The following is a 20,169-nucleotide window of genomic DNA, read 5'->3' as shown; positions in this document are numbered from 1 at the left end:
TTCTGCAAAATCTATTTCATCTTCCCCTCTTTTCTTCTATTCTTCTTCTTGATATTCTATTTCTTCTTCTGCAAAATCTATTTCTTCTATTTCTTCTTTTTCTTCATAGTCAATTTATTGTCAAATCGGCCGATCTAACAAATCATTCCAGCTTGGGCGATTTTCAAAATCTCTTAAAATTAAGAAAAACGGCCAACATTTTTCCCCACTAACGGTACGAATTTCGGCCGATAATTCGGCAAGAAAATCGGAAATCTATGGCCGCCTTAAGGGGTTAGTATTAGGGTTATGCAAGCAATAAGTGTGAAAGTTGTCCTAAGGTTACAGCGAAGGTTAGTGTGATTGATGGGGTTAGAAGGAGGTCCAGTGTTAGGTACAGGGAGGATTACCGAAGAGAGTTAATGAGAGGTTTAGGGTAACATTGAGGGTTACATAACCAATAAAATTGTGCAGCACAACCCTTCGAAACATCAAAAACTAGTAAATATCAAAATCTACAATAACAATCATATTTCAATAACATATAGTGAACACAATCCACATTTGTGGACAGATGACAATTTGTGAATAAATGATAAAGTCCTCCATTCAATCATATGATAAAACAAAGTCCAAAGATTAAGCAGAAACACCACAGTGCTCAGGATGTTGTATCATAATATCAAAATGAAACTTCAGGTGTCAAAACGTACCTCCACCAAAAGTGGATAGTGGCTGTTCATTTCCAGGTTATGACCACTGAATGAACAGTAAGGTCATAATATGCTTGTCCCTTTCAGTGGTTAATCCTCTGGTACCAGACTTGCCTCTCTCAGCACCTCCAAGCTTAGGAATATGTTTGTAAAAAGCAAAAAAAAAGCCACTAGTGTTCTCCATTTAAAATACTTTTACTGCTAATAAATGTAAAACACTTACAGGATATGGCACTAACACAGTGCTAGCATGAACGCTTCAAACAGACTAGTTACAGCCGCTTGCCACGGGCCACGTGATGACATCACATTAATGTTAGGACTACACAAAGTGTTAGTGTGAGCGTTTGTGTAAAGGTTACACAAAGTGTAAGTGTGAGGGTTAGTGTTTGGGCTACAGAGAGGGTTAGTATGAGTGAAAGGGTTATAATAAAGGTTACAAGCAGGATTAGTGTAAGGGTTAGTGTTAGGGTTACAGAGAGGGTTAGTTTGATGTTAAGTGTAAGGGTTATATCAATGATTAGTATTAAGGTTACAGAGAGGGTTACTTTGATGTTAAGTGAAGGGTTATACCAAGGATTAGTGTTAGGGTTACAGAGAGGGTTAGTTTGATGCTAAGTGTAAGGGTTATACCAAGGATTAGTGTCAAGGTTACAGAGAGGGTTAGTTTGGTGTTAAGTGTAAGGGTAATACCAAGAATTAGTGTTAGGGTTACAGAGAGGGTTAGTTTGGTGTTAGGTGTAAGGGTTATATCAAAGATTAGTGTTAAGGTTACAGAGAGGGTTAGTTTGGTGCTAAGTGTAAGAGTTACACCAGTGATTCGTTTTTAGGGTTAAATAGAGGGTTAGTTTGGTGTTATGTGTAAGGGTTATACCAAAGATTAGTGTTAAGGTTACTGGGAGGGTTAGTTTGATGTTAGGTGTAAGGGTTATACCAAGCATTAGTGTTAGGGTTACAAAGAGGGTTAGTTTGATGTTAAGTGTAAGGCTTATACCAAGGATTAGTGTTAGGGTTACAGGGAGGGTTGGTGTGATGGGAAGGGGGGATACCTTAAGGTAGGACATCACTCTTTGCACCAAAAACTATCGTAACTAATCTCCCAGTGCTGAAAGCTATTTTTTTTTACTTTAGGTGACCATTAGTAGCTATATTTTCTGGTCCTGTTGTTAAGGTGCCAGTCTTGGGCCAAAGCATGATCATACACTCTTGCTGAATGGTGGGACACACAAGAGTATGCACAAATCCCTTTTTGTAGCCAGATGGATACGACCTAACATGGCCACTAGGAAAATACTGAGAGCCAAACCACATATCTCAGTAGAAATAAAACATCTGGAAATACAGAATAAATAAAATTAGGGAAGGAAGGGACTGTGTGTCAGATTTTTCCAAACGCTGTAACAGATGAGCTCACTATAGAAATGAACTGCTCAGCACGGGTAACCAAAATCATGGGACAACCACACTGCCAGTTTTATTTTTTAGATGACTCCTAAAATACACTCCTGCAGTCTATGTGTGTGACATGTTCTTCAACAGGTTAACTCTGTTACCACAAGGATGGGGTTTCTGGAGGGATTCTCCAACCACATATTACTACCTCAAATGCCAACCTTACCAATCTTAAGACCATATGAAAGTATACACATCATGCAAAGCAATGTTATCTACTTGTAGCACGGATGCGATACATGTGAGGATGCGTTTATGTACTGTGACTAATCAGGGACCCACCACAAGCTTTCTGTCTTATTCATTGGACTCCAGATGCAGCATAAATGTGGTGAAGGGTTGTTCAGTTTAAAACAACGGGTCAGGTGCAGCAACTTTTCATTACAAAGACTGCTGTGAGACAGTTACCTAGCTAATTATTAGCAGCCGCAGTAAATAGATAAAAAGGACATTATTTATCAAGGGTGTCATACAAGAATTCGTAAAACATGTCTACATTCAAAAACAAACATTTTATTTTTTTAATCTTTAATGCAGTCCCTAGCAATCTATAGAAGAGGGTCTTTTTTAGTTTTTTGTTCTCCTCATTTTCACCAGATAATCCTGCAAATATTACACTTCCCATCCTAGGGTGGCTATGCTCACTACTCTACTGTTTCTTTGGAGGGAGCCATAGTTGTCACCCAGGTCAGACCACAAGCATGTCGTCCTTTGTACATCTATATTGCATGAGGGGTAAGAAGATTAGTAGTTTACAGAAAAAAAGCAAAATTAAGCTGATGTTTTCATGTCAGCTCACAGGAAATTACAAGGATGCTACATTTCTGATGAGATTAACATATCATTTCTGTACTTACTGAAATGTTCTTAGTCTAACATAAAAAAACTAATGCAGCCCCTACATCCAAGGATTAGTAAGCTGCCATTTATAAATATAATAATTTGTCTTTGGCTTGTTGCTTACGAGCCCTCCAAAGGTGGAGATCTCCCTAAATCTGGAGCTGTTTATTGGCTGATGTCTTGGAGCTGTTTCTGGAGGTGATGTGAGCAGAGTGTGACCTGTGTGTGAGCAGTACCACCTTGTGTGTCCATGTTGTGCTTGATGACCCCGCAGCCCCTGCCCAGACCCAGATGACCCCTTAAAGGATACATCGTATATATACGCAAATTTTATGCATTTCTGGTAAGTGCATAATTTTACTGGTCCTCGTCATTGAAGTTCACCAGCACGGAGCACCGATCACCATTTCTTCTGGACCCGCATTGCATTTTGAATGAACAATTCACTTCTGTCACATTATTTACCATTATTTCCCTGTATATTGATATGTCATTTTAAGACATAGTATCACGTCATCACCGTACTCACACCTCAGCAGTGCTCACAGTTTTCATTTGACTATTCATCATTATTTATTGTATTATTATACTATACCGCTGCATATATTTATTATATTTATCTTTTAGAGGTGTAGAGGTTCACCTTTTTATGCTGGCTGCTCATTGTTTATACGCGCTCGCAATTACCCATACTTTTTAAGCTGCCATTTATGTTTGTTCTTGGGTTTAGATATACTCTATATTACATATGGGCAGCACAGCGGCTAACTGGTTAGCACTTCCACCTGGCAGTACTAGGGTTGCTGGTTTGAATCCCAACCATGGCACTACATGCCTGGAGTTTGCATGTTCTCCCTGTGCCTGCATGGGTTTCCTCTGGGTACTCCAGTTTCCTCCCACACTCCAAAGACATGCTGGTAGGTGAACTTGCTCTTGTCTAAATTGGTCTTAGTATGTGTATGTATGAATGTAAGTTAGGGACCTTAGATTGTACGCTCCTTGAGGCTTAGGGAATGTTGCGAATGTACAATATATATGTATGTAAAGGTCTGCGTAAATTGACGGCGCTATATAAGTACCTGTAATAACTAAATAAATAAATCTTCACCTTAGAAAGAAAAAAATAAAAGTCAATAGCTACAAAAAACTGTAGCTGCTGACTTTTAACAAAAGGACACTTACCTGTCCAAGGGTCCAGTACTGTGCTCACCTGGGCCAGTTCGTTGCTAGTCCTGACATCCCTTGCACCAGCACGTTTGATAATGGACTCTTTGCGGCATCACAGCCAGCTTTTAACCTCCCTAGCGATCTGATTATGTCCATATTTCTGTGCTCAAAGCGGTACATTTTTTTGTCTGTAATTTTTAGGAATAACTCACTGAAATCTGTCCGAACAAGAGTCTAGTAAACATCCCGGGTAGGATAAAACTTGAAACACGAAATCATAAATTATAATTTAATAAATAATCATAAAAAATAATAATATAATAATAAATTTAATTCAATAATATAATCAAACCAAAAACACTGACATTTGAAATATAGCGCCAAGTTCGCACATCACTGAGCAAAGTCGCAGAATCGTTTTCAGTGTCTGATGAGGAATTTCCCCACGAATCATTATCACTCAATTCTGCAAGTGGTTCTGATTTACTATGGCTGTTTTCTAGCTGGTCTAAAACCGCTTTTGACCTAAAGGGACGCTTTTTGGACGCCATGGACTTTTCTCAGTTTCCAGGCAATAAGAACAGTAAAAATGCAGGCAGGGCACAGGACAAAGCACTAGGGACAAAATGTATGTGAAATGGTTTGATACAGTAATGTTTTACTATGTGATTTTAGTGAATGTCACTTTTTGTCATTTTCAAATTTCCCGCCAGTTCCGTCCCCCGTACGTCCCGACGTCACAGGGAACGGAACCCAGATGACAGATGCCGGCATCCGCTGGATTACATTGCCGGGGACACTGCAGGAGGGACATCGCGGGAGCGCAGGACAAGGTAAGTGATCGAGGAACTGTGGAGCAGCGCCGCATGGTAAGCCCGAGTGTAGCTCGGGGTTACCGCTTGTGGTACGTAACTTTACCCTGAGCTACACTCGGGAATACCGCCAGGGAGGTTCATTGCGCATGCACAAGTTGCTCTGCGCTTTATGAATGGACCTACAGCCTTCTGGGACCTGTGATGTGTCCCAGAAGGCTGCGGTGTAAGCGGGGGGGGGGGGGGGACTTCTGCTTGGATCATCTAGGTGATCTGGGGGGGAAGTGGGATCGGACACCTGTCAAAATCAGTTATCCCGCTCCCCCCTCCCCAAACAAAATTATGTGCCAAGCGTGGTAGTGGATGGAGGGAGAAGGACATAAAGCGGATCTTCCCATTGAGGATGAAGTTTTGCATTAAGTTCCAAAGCTACTGTCAGTGCGGGTTTTAGTATGCAAACAATTTCTGTGCTCACGCTAAACATCCTCAACCCAAGCTGCTGTGTAAATATTTAAAAGATACTGTATTTAAAAAACCTACTGTTGAACTATTGATGTTTTGATTTGATGAACTTTTTTTGTCGAGAATTACTGTTTTATTTTATATATTTATTGATGCATTGATGTATTAATGTAATGCACTTCTTTTTATTTGTATAGATTATTTGTTATGATATGAATGATTAGTTCTTCATATATATATTTGAGTAGCACTGTATTTTTCATATACAGGTCTGAATATGACTCATAATTATGGACAAAACAGACCTTTTTTTTATTTCAGTCCCTTTAATAAATGACGCACATGTAGTGTGTTACTTGTAAAGATGTGCATAGCACTAACATCTGGAATTATCTGCTGGGTACATTAAATTATTATATTTAGCCACGGAGAGTTCCATAACATGATATGTAGGTTAAGTATGCTGTTTCTGCAAAGGACTAGCTAGCAAAAGGAATACTCTGACAACGGTCTTGGTAGAAATGCAAAGGTGAAAAAAACAGGATCAGTATATTAGATTAATGCTGGCCACACACATAACTTGAGTCTTTTTCACACTCAGTAGAAATGTTTGATTCAATTCAAATAAAAATTTAAATTGCTTTTTTTTCCAAATACAATTTAATTTGGTAATTTTTTTCAGTACGTCCTATATAATAGAATATAAAAATTTGTCAATTTCACTGATTATGCCACTCATATCACAACTCTAATAAGAATGTTTAAATGTTTTCCCAACTTGTCTGGTTGTTTCTCAGGCAAACTGAAAATGCTATTTAATTCATTTTTAATATTTAAAGCAAATTCACCCATCCATTCATGTCTTTATGTCTTTGCTGAGAAATCACCCCCTAGCATTTCAAGACACAGCCATCTTGAGTAAGGGCAGATGATTCATGTAGCATTTACTTTCTGGAATCCATCTGCCTTTAGCTTAGGCATGCAGGCAGGAGGGTGTGCTTAGTTGAGAAAGCCCCTCCTCCAGATGAAAGAAAATAAAATATCCAGGAGAACTTCTGGGATGTATGACATCATTTCGGACTAGGCTAGAAATCAGGAGGCAACTGAACAAATGTTTAAAAAAAGTTTAAACAAGTACATATACAATACCTTCCTATCTATTTAATTTATTTTTTTAATATTATAAGGATTAAAAATACTTAATGTTGATTGGGAGAGTTTAGTTCTGCTTTAAAGTGGCTAAAAGTTACATGGGCAGTTTGGTGCCATTGTTTCATGAGAAAATAAAGCTGTATACTTTATATGTCAAAATATAGCATATATGTCATCACAAGAAAGGGCTGGCTGTGGGTAGAGATATCATGTCATAGCAGCAGAGGCCATTGTAAAAGATTAGGAAAAGCTGCAGTAATCCTTTTATTCTACCGGTGGAGTCTGATGTGCTAAGTCACCCTTCAGGAATCTCTTTGAGACTTGAGTGATGAGATTTTACTACCATAGATCCTGGCCCTGTGTTTTGCTGTACACATTTCACTAACTCATAGCAGCCAATCAGACTTTACCTTTTTACCAGTTAAAGCAAAGCTAAAGCCAAACTTTTTTTATGCATAGAGTGGACAAGAAATAAAAATCTTGCCAAGTTTTTTTTTTTACTGTCTGTGTCCCACTGGGGAGATTTTCTTTCATTTCCTGTTCTAGAGATGCAACAGAAGGAGAAAATGTCTATAAAGTGGGCAGTTCCTCTCATACATAATTGTCCCTTGGGACATGTCACCACTGTGATTGGCTGTCACATGACTGGAACGCTCCTGATCGCTAGTATGCATCCGGAGCTTTCTAGTCCCCTCCAGTGTCTGTGCTTGGAGTTCACAGGGAGCTGTTTACATAGGATATGTGCAGCCTCTCTGCGTTAAATTCCACCTGCTGTGAGGTCACATATATGCGCCACATCGGCGGGAAGAGAGCTTGAAGTGGTTAATACTACTAAACATATTATTTATATATAGATTCCTTTTTTATTTAAATATACTGTATTCCTTTATAGCCACAACGGATGTACTGTAAATCCACTTTGTATGCACCAAATGCCTTTGCAAACCCAGATAATACCTTGTAAAAGTAGAAGTACCATAATCGCTGTGCTGTACATAGCCCATACAGAGAGCAGAGCTGTGGGAGGGGCCCAGCAGGTTCCACCCACTACAGGCTGCCTGCAGAAAACTGCAGGAGGGGGCGAAGACAAGACCAGTCATCCTGCGCAAAGATAGAGTGCAGCAATGACAGGTCTTTATTACAAGATGCTCACTGGATTACTGCAGAGATCTGGAACAAATACACAAAGCACAGTAATATTCAAGTAAGAATGCACACAACTCTTGTATTTAGACAATGTTTGTTATACCAATATTCAGCTTTAAGCAGTTGAAGCAACACTTTTTTGTACGATTAGTTCTTTTGATGGAAAATTTGGTCTGTTAATTAAAAGAGAATGAATATACTGTATAAAGGTTACATGTATTACTCACATTCAATAATCTGAATAAAATAATTTAGTGTAAGTGCTGCTTTCAATGAGAGGAGTACAGGGGTGGGTACATATTTTATTAGCATCCTATGAGAAAATAAGTAACAAAGTAATACATAGTTATTTTCTTCAGTCTCCAATGTAATAATACATCTGATAGAACCTTGGTTCAGAAAAGTACCGTAATAATTAAGATTCCCGTTTTACATTCTGTTCCTTCCCATTAATTTCATCATGGTCTGTATTTACAAATGTGTTTATGGTGCAGGCGCTTTTCTTGAATCCTTGGTTTCATGGCACCCTCTGCTGGCCAAAGTATATTATACATGCAGCAAATCTGCACATATCACTTATAGCTTCAGTTTTTGTTTTGTTAAGGAGAAATGACTTCACTGTGCACAGCATGAATGCATTGTTTGGCTTGCAGCTGAATGATGCTGTAGTAACTTAAAGCGGAGGTCCAGTCTCCGATGTAAAAAAATAAAAGTCAGCAGCTACTAAAACTGTAGCTGCTGACTTTTAAAAAACAGTCACTTACCTGTCCTGTGATCCAGCGGTGTCCTCACCTTAGCCGGGTTCACCAGCCGTCTTCTGCCTTGGCACTAGCATGTTTAGTGTGGGCACTGTAAGAGCTAGCGACTTCATAGCCAGGTGCTCACTGTGCATGCGCAAAGCACGCTGCACCTTGTGAATGGAATGGTCCTGCAGTCTTCTGGGGAGGGGGGGGGGGGTGAAAAGAACCTCTGCTTCCAATCACCTTGGTGATTACAGCGGAAGTGGGAGCAGGTACCTGTCAAAATTAGGTACCGGCCTCCACAAAGGTGCCAAAGCTTAACGGGGGGGACATAGCCTTAAAGCAGAACTTCACCTTTTAAGATGTAATGACAAATCTGTTTTTTTTTTTTTTACATTAGGATTTCAGGTGCAGATTGATCAGTGACCAAGGACCACTTGGAGCTAGAATATGTAAGAAAGAGGAATCATTTGGAATATCTGGCTGGGAGATCTCAGAGCATGGGAGATATAGAGCATAAGAGATAAAACATATCCATCACCTAAACAATCTAACGGGATAACTTTTGCCAAATAAGCTGAAACCTCTATTTCACAGTAATAAAATGTCTGATAAATGTCTTGACATTGGGGCCACAAATTACATGTTGTGTTTGTTTCTATAGAATTACCACTTGGGATGCACTGAAATTTCGGTGGCCAAAATGTTTCAACCAAAAACACCCCTTCTGGCCATTGAGCGAAATAAAAAAGCACCGATACAGGTGCTGAAAAAAACCCGCTCCTCGTCGCCTCCTGCCGTCGCCGCCCGCCCCTCGCCACTGCCGCCACCGATCCATAATTCTCAGCCTTACCTGAGAAACCATCGATCCTGGCGCTGGGCATAGAGATGAGTAAAGGAAAGATGGCCGCCACTCATCTCTATGCCCTTGGAAGAGCGGAGCAATGGCACTTCCCGTTCCGGACATTTTTTTTTTAAAGCACTAGATCAATGCTTTTTTTTATCTAATACTTTACATTGCAGAGGAGAGATGTGGGGTCTTATTGACCCCATATCTCTCCATAAAGAGGACCTGTCACTAATTATTTCTATTACAAGGGATGCATGAATTTCTTGTGATAAGAATAAAAGTGAATACAATTTTTTTTAAAGGGACAGTGTAAAAAAAACCTCAAAAAACATTAAATACATTTAAAAAAAAAAAAGTTTGAAGTGCACCTGTCCACTTGTGCTCGCACGGAGTGGTGAACGACTTAGGTAATGCCCACATATGTAAACTGTGTTCAAACCACACACGTGAGGTACCTTTACACTGCTAACATGTAGAAATTTTTAAAGCATCACCCATGGAGATTTTTAAGTGCCGCAGTTTCACGCCATTCCACGAGCGTGCGCAATTTTAAAGCGTGACAAGTTGGGTATCTATATACTCGCCGTAACATCCTCTTTCATATTATACAAAAAAATTGGGGTATATATTGTTTTTTTTTTTATCAAAGTGTAATTATTTCAAAAAATTTATCATCATTCTTAAAAACTGCGCATTTTGGTTTTGGTTTGGTTTTTGGCCAAGTGCATTTTGAATTTTTGGTTTTGGCACCAGAATTTTGATTTCGGTACACCACTAAATAGCACACTGAAATCTAAGTAATCTGACAATGAGCTTTGCAAGTCTACAGGCACCTTTGCAACAAGTGGCCAAGTTTGTTACTTTAACTCTGAAAGTGTACCTCCTTTATACAGTCATGGCCGAAATTGTTGGCACCCTTGATATTTTTCCTGAAAATCAAGTATTTCACACAAAAAAGGTATTGCATTAACACATGTTTTGCTATACACATGTTTATTCCCTTTGTATGTATTGGAACAAATATAAAACAGAGGCAGAAAAGCAAATATGACATAATGTCACACAAAACCCCAAAAATGGGCTGGACAAAAGTATTGGCACCCTTAACTTAATATTTGGTTGCACACCCTTTGGAAAACATAACTGAAATCAGTCGCTTCCTATAACCATCAATAAGCTTCTGACACCTCTCACCCGGAATTTTGGACCACTCTTCCTTTGCAAACAGCTCCAGGTCTCTCTTATTGGAAGGACACCTTTTCCCAACAGCAATTTTAAGATCTCTCCACAGGTGTTCAATGGGATTTAGATCTGGGCTCATTGCTGGCCACTTCAGAACTCTCCAGCGCTTCTTTGCCATCCATTTCTGAGTGCTTTTTGACGTATGTTTGGGGTCATTGTCCTGCTGGAAGACCCAGGATCTTGGACGCAAACCCAGCTTTCTGACACTGGGCCCTACAGTGCGACCCAAAATCCTTTGGTAATCCTCAGATTTCATGATGCCTTGCACACAGTCAAGGCACCCAGTGCCAGAGGCAGCAAAACAACCCCAAAACATCATTGAACCTCCACCATATTTTACCGTAGGTACTGTGTTTTGTTCTTTGTAGGCCTCATTCCGTTTTCGGTAAACAGTAGAATGATGTGCTTTACCGAAAAGCTCTATCTTGGTCTCATCTGTCCACAAGACGTTTTCCCAGAAGGCTTTTGGCTTACTCAAGTACATTTTGGCAAACTGTAGTCTTGCTTTTTTATGTCTCTGTGTCAGCAGTGGGGTCCTCCTGGGTCTCCTGCCATAGCGTTTCATTTCATTTAAATGTCGACGGATAGTTCGCGCTGACACTGATGCTCCCTGAGCCTGCAGGACAGCTTGAATGTCTTTGGAACATGTTTGGGGCTGCTTATCCACCATCCGGACTATTCTGCGTTGCAATCTTTCATCAATTTTCCTCATCCGTCCACGACCAGGGAGATTAGCTACAGTGCCATGGGTTGCAAACTTCTTGATAATGTTGCGCACTGTGGACAAAGGCAAATCTAGTTCTCTGGAGATGGACTTGTAACCTTGAGATTGTTGATATTTTGCCACAATTTTGGTTCTCAGGTCCTCAGACAGTTCTCGTCTCCTCTTTCTGTTGTCCATGCTTAGTGTGGCACAGACAGACACACAATGCAAAGGTTAAGTGAACGTCTCTCCTTTTTATCTGCTTTCAGGTGTGATTTCTATATTGCCCACACCTGTTACTTGCCCCAGGTGAGTTTACAGGAGCATCACATGCTTGTAACATTCTTATTTATCCGCAGTTGTGAAAGGGTGCCAATACTTTTGTCCAGCCCATTTTTGGAGGTTTGTGTGACATTATGTCGAATTTGCTTTCTTTCCTCCCTTTTTTTGTTTTGTCCCAATACACACAAAGGGAATAAACATGTGTATAGCAAAACATGTGTTAATGCAATACGTTTCGTGAGAAATACATGATTTCCTGGAGAAATATCAAGGGTGCCAACAATTTCGGCCATGACTGTAGATGTTAGGTTCAATATACACTAAACATTTGAATGCTGCTGTTAGGGGTGCCTGACCTTTTTTTTCCTTCAGAAAAAATAAATCCACTGCCAGTGCGTCCAGGAGCAGTGGCAGAAAAAAACACTTGATGCATTAATTCATTTCAATGGCCAGAATAAATCATTATTCTGGCCAATTAAATTAATTAACTTCGAAGCGCTTGACATGCCTAAATGCGTCTAGACCTGTTTACGTACGTTTACAAGTTTCAAGTGTTTCTTCTGCCAAATTGCAGCTGCTCCAGGACACCATGGCAGTGGATTTCTTTTCTGCCTAGTTTGCCCAATCGGCTTCCAGGTTTTATTGTCAAAGCTCAACTGATCAAGCTGAAGTTATAAAAGCTGATTGGCTATCATGCACAGCTGCACCAGATTCTGAGTGCACCGGTTTTATTAAATCAACCCCTATGTTGCTGAGTTATCTTTAAAATATAAAGATTTGCAAATTAACATCTGGAGTGAGTGGCCACAGAGGAATTATTCTGTCCCTCTCTGAACATCTGTTGAGATAATTGGGCTAATTTACTAACGAGCTTGAAAATCTCCACTCCAAAATTGTGTGAATATTCAATTCAATTATCCAATCATGTGAAAAGCATCTGCACATTTATAGTGAACATGAATTTGCTTTTCATGTGATTGGATAATTGAAGTAAATATTCACACAAAGTTTGAGTGAACCTTCTCAGCTCCTTAAGGGCCCTTTCGCATGAATGTTTTGATCTGATCTGCCTGCCTGTTTTTCAGGCGGACCCAATCGAAACCTCTATTCTCCTCTATGGAGCGGCGAGTGTGAACGGATATGTGTCCGTTTATACCTGCAGACATCTGATCCGATCTGCCAAAAAGGCGTTCCCCGTCTGTCAGATGGCAGTCGAATGGAAATGGATAGGCAATCGGTTTCCATCTGACCACCCATGGAGGACAGCAGGCAGTGTCTGTGTCAGCTCTGCATGAGCAGAGTGAACATGGACCTGTCATCCACTTGCTCAGCGGGGATCAACAGACAGATCTGCTGAGGGCTCCGCCTCATGTGAAAAGGGACTTAGTAAGCCTCGGTTCACATATATGCGGCTGTGCGGGCTGCGTTTTGCGAGGGCACGAGGGCCCTTTCATTTGAATGGGCTCTCATGCCGACTGACACGCAGAGAAAAAGCCCCTGCACTTCTTCTGAAAACGCAGCCCGCATGGGAACCTCATTGCGTTTTCCAGTGCGGGCGGCGTGCCATTAGAACTAATGGCACCCGCCCGCGGGTCCTCATTTCTCTGTGCAGGTGGTGCAGCTGCATGGATTTTCATGCACACAGATGTAAACCTAGCCTTAGGGAGCACTCAGTGGGGTTGATTTACTAAAACGAGAGAGTGCAAAATCTAGTGCAGCTGTGCATGGTAGCCAATCAGCTTCTAACATCAGGTTATTCAAGTAGGTTTTGGCAATAAAACCTAGAAGCTGATTTCTCTGCAGAGCTGCACCAGATTTTGCACTCTCCAGTTTCAAGTAAATCAACCCCACTATGTCAGTCATCAGGGAATGCATCATTACTAAAGGCTAAGTTCACCTTCACCTTTTGAATAAAACTGTCTATGCAGTCAAGGGATCCCAGCAGGTTAAAAAAAACACTCTGCAGCTTAGAAATAATTTGCTTGGTTTAAGTGCCACACATATTACACATGAGCAACCTCCCCAAAGTTTGGCCTAAAAACTCCCATTGTATGTGATCAACCCCGTCCTGCCTAGAATGTACGGTACACCCTATGCTGAGTGCACTGTGCATGCACAGGTTTTGAATGAGGGAGGTAGCCAGGGGTGGACTGACAACTCATGGGGCCCCGGGCAATAGGGGATTATGGGGCCCCTGTGTCCTTGCCCAAACTCAAAAAATCCTATGAAAAAGGTACCAGGGGCATCTTATGGCCCTGGGCCCTCGGGCAGTTTCCAAATGGTCAGTCCACCCTGGAGGTAGCGCACTCCTGTGATGCTGGGGGTGAGCTGTAATGTATGGCATGCCCAAGCTCCAGGGCAAGATGGAGCTGTTTGCTTAAAATAGAAGTTCACTCACCAGGCTTTGGGGGGTGCCTCATATAGCCTACAGATATGACATTTAACCACTTCAATATTGGCACTTTCACCCCCTTCTTGCACAGACCCATTTTCAGCTTGCAGCACTGTCACACTTTCAATGACAATTGCACAGTCATGCAACACTCTACCCATGTGGAATTTTTATCATTTTTTTTCAAATAGAGATTTATTTTGGTGCTATTTAATCACCACTGGGTTTTTTATTTTTTTCTAAATAAACAAAACATTTTTAAAAAAAAAACATGTTCTTCATTTCTGTTATAAAATTTTGCAAATGAATAATTGTTCTTCATAAATTTAGGCCAAAATGTATTCTGCTACATATCTTTGGTGACAATAACCCAAATCAGTGTTTATTATTTAGTCTGTAGGAAATTTATAGAGTCCGTAAACTATGGTATATATCTGAAAATCGACCAATTCTCATGTAATGATTGCCTATCTCATTTCTTGAGGCCCAAAAATGTCAGGACAGTACAAACACTCCACAAAATGACCCCTTTTTGGAAAGTAGACAGTCCAAAGTATTTAGTAAGAGGCATGGCAAATTTTTTGAAGTTGTAATTTTTTGTCATAATTTTTTGGAAAATGGAGAAATTAAAAAACAATTTAAAATTTATTTTTTTATATACTGTCACCAGTGCAGTAAAGCGTCATCATATAATTGGTGTGGCGGTGATCACACTGACTGTAGAGAGTCCGAAAAAAAAATGTAATCATTTTTAATTTTTCTTTCTTTTTTTATTATATTGTTTTCTTTTTTTAACCCACTGTAACCAGAGTAATATAATGTTACCATAGTAATATTGTACTACTGTTGAGAAGTGATCAGAATGGTTTTTTTACACATTATAACTGCTTATATTATTGAATTCCACAGCTATAAGCAAGCATTTCACTGAATGAAATCAGTTCATTCAGTTTGTTTTGTTTTGATTATCTGTGATTGGCCACAGCTAATCACATGGTGCAGATGTCCTGTGATTGGCCCTGCCTGTACCATGTGATCAGTGTGACTAATCATAGCTAACAACACAGTCATAATGTAAAGCACTGAGCAAACTGTCGGCTCTATATAGGTCCTGTATAATAATAATAATAATAACAACGAATTGCATGAAACAAAGCCATTCAATGTTTACAATTGTCATGTGATCTGCTGTGATTGGTCAAAGCGATCACATGGTACTGGCAGCGGGCCGGTACACTGATCAGCCATTAGCTGTGTTTGGTGGACACAGCTGGTGATAGATCATGCCCGCAGCGTGGCTTGTTCTGGGAACAATGAAAATTTTGTCAAATTTACCGGTTCCCGTCCGCTGCATAGCAATTTGATGGCCAGGCGGGAACAGGTTAAATGATGCAAAATGTTTCTAACCTGCAGAGTGTTTTTTTATGAGAAAAAAGTATATGAAAGTGAGCGCTCTCACAGCAGCAGCCAAAGCACCCAAGGCAATCACAGCAAACCTTCGGGCATACACAGAAAAATATAAGAAGGTGCGGCGCTGATGGATATGACATAGATTCTATAAATCAATATATATCTTTAGATGATCAGAAAATGTATAATAGAAATAATGACCAATATAAACTTGAGTAAGCAATAATGTCCAGGCAAATCAACACATAGAAATAGGAAAGCCCAGGATCAAACGGTAGAATTTCGCACTCACCGGACGCGCTATATAAAAGCGCATATGTAGTGTGACCCCTGGAAATCACTCATCAGGCGGGTACAGTGGGTATCCGAGAGCAGGGGATCTTGGTAGAATGGACAGCATCCAGATCCAGAGGTCCTCTTTAAATTAGATGAGTAGTGGACGAGGAACTCCCTCCGGTGGCCAAAATAGGTATGATGTCCTACAAATGAATTAGCTCCAAGTAGGAGCCAAAGAATCTCTCATAGTGTAGTAAGTAAAACCAGGAACATTTATTCAAAAATAGTAAAATCATAAAAGACAGGGCAGAAAACACTGAATCAGTGAGTGATAATAATAGTGTGACTGACCAAGAGTAATATGGCCGCCGGGCCTCCTCGTGGCTCCGGGCGGCTAAACTGTCACGCTCTGCTGGCTCCTCCTAAGGCCTTTCGTGCTCCAGCACATCATCAGAGGGGAGGCCAACAGCAGCATGACAAACCCTCTCCCTAAATAGCGGTGTATGGCAATCACACATGTGTGAAGCGGCAACGCCATTTTGCCGTGGTCGGCACCATTGCGCATGCGCGGCCATTTTGCCGTGGTTGGCATCACTGCGCATGCGCTACTCCATGGGCGCCATTTTGCCATAGGTCTGAAATCGTATTTCAGACAGCATTCTCACCCATGGCAATACTGTGTTTCCACAGCCTACCATAGTTAATCCCAAACGATGCAGACCTTAAAATACGCTCTTTAATAATGCAAGTGGCACAACACCATCACTATAATGATGCTGTTACCATTCGCAAGGAGTCACTTTCAGGCGCCATTTTACTGAAGGTCAGAATAGGTGCTCATTGTACATGTTCAGGAAAAATAGCAGCCAAATCAAAATACAAGAAAGTGAACAAAAATACCAGTTAATCTGGCGGCAACATCATAATCTATAGAGTATTTTCCTTATTTCACATTATGTCAATGATATTAATCAGTGTGCATAAAAATACAGGTAGGTGCCCTACATAAGGTGACTAGTGGACAAGCTAAATATTTCAGGTACACACATATAAAATGTAATGCAAGATATGTAGGAGAAAGAACTCAATTTAAAATACATATCACAAGCAATAGTGATATTACTGGCATGTTTTAAATAAATAAAAAGTATTTGAAAGATACTAGTACAAGAACCCTGCACGTCAAAAAACACCCAGCGCTCATATTTAGCACTGAGAGACCATCATAAATGGTTATAATTAATCAATTTGAATTATAATTAATTAGTTCATTTTAACAGTGACCATGAGTGTAGGTCACATTACCATAAAAAATGGCCAAGGAAGGAAAATAAAAACATATAAAAGATGAACTGCGATTAAAAAGGCGTCACCAACAAAAAAGCAACACTAGTAATGAAGAAGTAAGAGAAATAGACCTAGACCAAGAAAGGTAATAGGGCGAAACCCAATCGCGTTATACTATAACTAACTGTTAGCAATAAAACTATTGACGTCAATTTCAATGTTAAGTCCCAGGGGGTATAAGGTTCCCAGCTCATATACCCATCTTGTTTCTGCCTGGGACACAGCACGTGTTTTATTCCCACCCCTCCAATGAGGGGTGACGACGTCAATGGCAGTAAACTTAAGGGAAGTGGGATCCATGTTATGATGTATTCTGTAATGATTTGATAAGGAATGATCCTTATACCCTTTTCTGATGTTTGCCACGTGTTCTCGCAAGCGGTCCCTTAAACGCCTTGTGGTGCGTCCCACGTACTGTTTAGAACAGGGGCATTGGAGTAGATAGACAACATATCTACTGTGACAGGAAATGAAATTCTTAATAGCATAAGTTCTACCTGTTGTGTGTGATGTAAACTCAGTGATCCTGCGTTTCCTAGTATTATCACATCTACAGATCACACACTTGTTACATGGGCTAAACCCTTTCATATCAGAAAACAAGGAGATACGGGCTGGGGGGTCTATCACATTGGGTGCTAAATTATGCCTAATAGACAAAGCTTTTCTAAACATAATTTCAGGTCGTTCAGGCAAGATATTACTCAGAACCGGATCAGTAAGTAAAATGTCCCAATTTCTCTTAATCAACCCACTGATAGCTTTATGCTGTATATTATAAGTAGTAACAAATGGGCAGACTTTAGTTTGAATAGGTCTGCGATTATCCTGTAACATGATATCCCTATCGGAGTCTGCAACTGACTGTATTGTTTCCATCAGACAACTGCTGCTGTAACCCTTTTCAACGAATCTTTCTTTCAAGATCATGGCCTGGGAATAGTACATGTCCAGGCTAGTACAGTTACGTCTTATCCTGGTGAATTGACCCCGTGGAATGTTCGCTAACCAGGAAGGGTGGTGGCAGCTGTGCGTAGGGATATAGCTGTTACGATCCGTGGACTTGAAAAAAGACTCCGTAATTATCTTTCCTTCCACATTAGAAAGTGTAAGGTCAAGGAAGTTTATTTGTGATTTACTGTACACATATGTTAAACTTATATTATGTGTGTTGTTATTTAATGTTCCAAAGAAGTTCACAAGTGATTCCTCACTACCATTCCATAGGAGGAGGACATCATCAATGTATCGCCCGTAGAGTGCCAACTCGGGCCAATCTCTGGCGTAAATGATGTCCTCCTCCCATCTCGCCATGAAAAGATTAGCGAGACTGGGGGCAAACTTGGCCCCCATAGCTACACCTTTGATCTGCAAGTAATAGGTCTTATTAAACCAAAAATAGTTATTGGTCATTGCAAAATCAAGTAATTTGAGAATGAATTCTTTCTGTGTAGCCGGCAGATTGCTATGATGTGATAAGTAATAGTCAACTGCTTCCATTCCATCGCCATGTTTGATGTTAGTGTATAGTGAGGCGACGTCTGCTGTCACAAGAAATGTATCTGCTGATGTTGTAAAATCTTTAATTAGATTAAGTACCTGTTTTGTATCTTTAAGGTAAGCAGGCGTTTGTACTACCAAAGGTTGCAGGAAGTGGTCGATATATTCGCCCACCTTTGAGCAAAGGGATCCTATCCCGCTTATTATTGGGCGTCCCGGGGGTTTAGTGGGATTCTTGTGAATCTTTGGAAGTATATATAAAATGGGTAATTTGGGCGCAATTGGGATGAGAAAAGCTTTCTCCTTTTTGTTTAAGATTCCGTGTTCATAACCATAGTCAACGATTTTTTTCAATGTGCGTTTATAACCAAAAAGTGGGTCACTAGGTAGTGGAGAATATGTCGTATGGTCATTCAAAATATTCATGACTTCTAAGATGTAATCAGACTTATTAAGGATCACGACCCCTCCCCCTTTGTCAGCGGGTCTAATAACTAGATCCTTTTTTTCAAGAAGTGATCTCATCGCTGTGATATCTCCTGTCCTATTATATGGTTGCTTCACAGTTAAATGCCCTAGTTCTTTCAGAACCTTATCTCTGAAGATGTTTACATAAGAATGGGTTTGCGGAGGGGGGTTATATGTAGAGGCATTCCTTAAATTGGAATGCACAAAGGGGTCTGCCTGCATATTGTTAGAGGTAGGCTTATTGGCGAAGAATCTTTTTAGGGATAGTTGTCTGGTGAACTTATGTATGTCCATGTAAACTTTAAATTTATCAAGTTTACTGGCAGGAGCATATTTTAAACCCTTATCTAACAAACGTAATTCATCATTATTAAGATCAATATTACTAAGGTTAAATAACCCTTTTCCAACTATATCCTTCTTTTCTTGCTTATATCTGTGCAATCTTCTCCCTCCTCGTCTCCCTCTTCTGTGTCCTTCCTTTTTCTCACCTTGCCTTCTCCTAAAAAAGGTTGCTTAGGATAATTATTCCCATTATTCCCACCATTGGGATGGGTAATGCGCCTAGGGGGAGTTTGGGGGGTCCTATGTGCATGCGGATGGTTAGAGCGCATGGGACTAGGTCTAAAGGACCTATTATAGTTCTGATTAGGGTGGCCCCTATACTGACGTGGGGACGCATAATTTACATGATCATTCCTCCATATCTGGGGACTGGGTTTAAAAGGCCTATTGTTGTTCTGATTAGGGTGGCCTCTAAACTGACGTGGGGACGCATAATGTGTATGGTCATTTCTCCATGTTTGGGGACCATCAGAGTAATATGGGTGGTTATTATAATATTGCCTAGGGGAGGCGTGGGAAAAATCATTCCTTCCTTCTACTCTAGGAGTGTTCCAATGTTGGGATCCACTCCTAGAGTCCTTATAAGGGGAATTTCTATACCCAGATGGATAGCTATTTGGGTGCCAGAAAGAGTCTCTAGACCCTATGTTCTCATCGTGTAAGCGTTGTGTAGGCTCAGATCGATAAGTCGTAATATTATTAGTATTGTGATATTGATGATATGGAGTCTTCTTAAGGGGATATTTTAAAATTGGTCTAGGTTTATTCATGTTATCAGAGAGTACAGGGGTATTGGTGAGAGGAGCGTGTGGGGTCTCTTTCTCCTTCTGCCATTGGAAGACTATTCCATCAGAGTAATCTTTACAGTCCCTCTGATACTTTTTCTTTTTC

The 20,169-nt window shown here is 40.4% G+C and overlaps 1 protein-coding gene across 4 annotated transcripts in view; it reads right to left on the bottom strand.

Moving 5' to 3' along the window:
- Nucleotides 1-20,169, bottom strand: part of DLGAP1 (DLG associated protein 1) — a 774,858-nt gene that overhangs the window by 199,053 nt on the left and 555,636 nt on the right. The gene's annotated exons all lie outside the window — the stretch shown is intronic.

This window comes from Staurois parvus, unplaced genomic scaffold (assembly GCF_062004578.1).
Source record: "Staurois parvus isolate SC_StPar_1 unplaced genomic scaffold, SC_StPar_1.0 ptg000015l, whole genome shotgun sequence".
NCBI classification, from domain to species: domain Eukaryota; kingdom Metazoa; phylum Chordata; class Amphibia; order Anura; family Ranidae; genus Staurois; species Staurois parvus.
The sequence above is the reverse complement of the archived record's forward strand: the minus strand, read 5'-3'. Positions and strand labels throughout refer to the sequence as shown.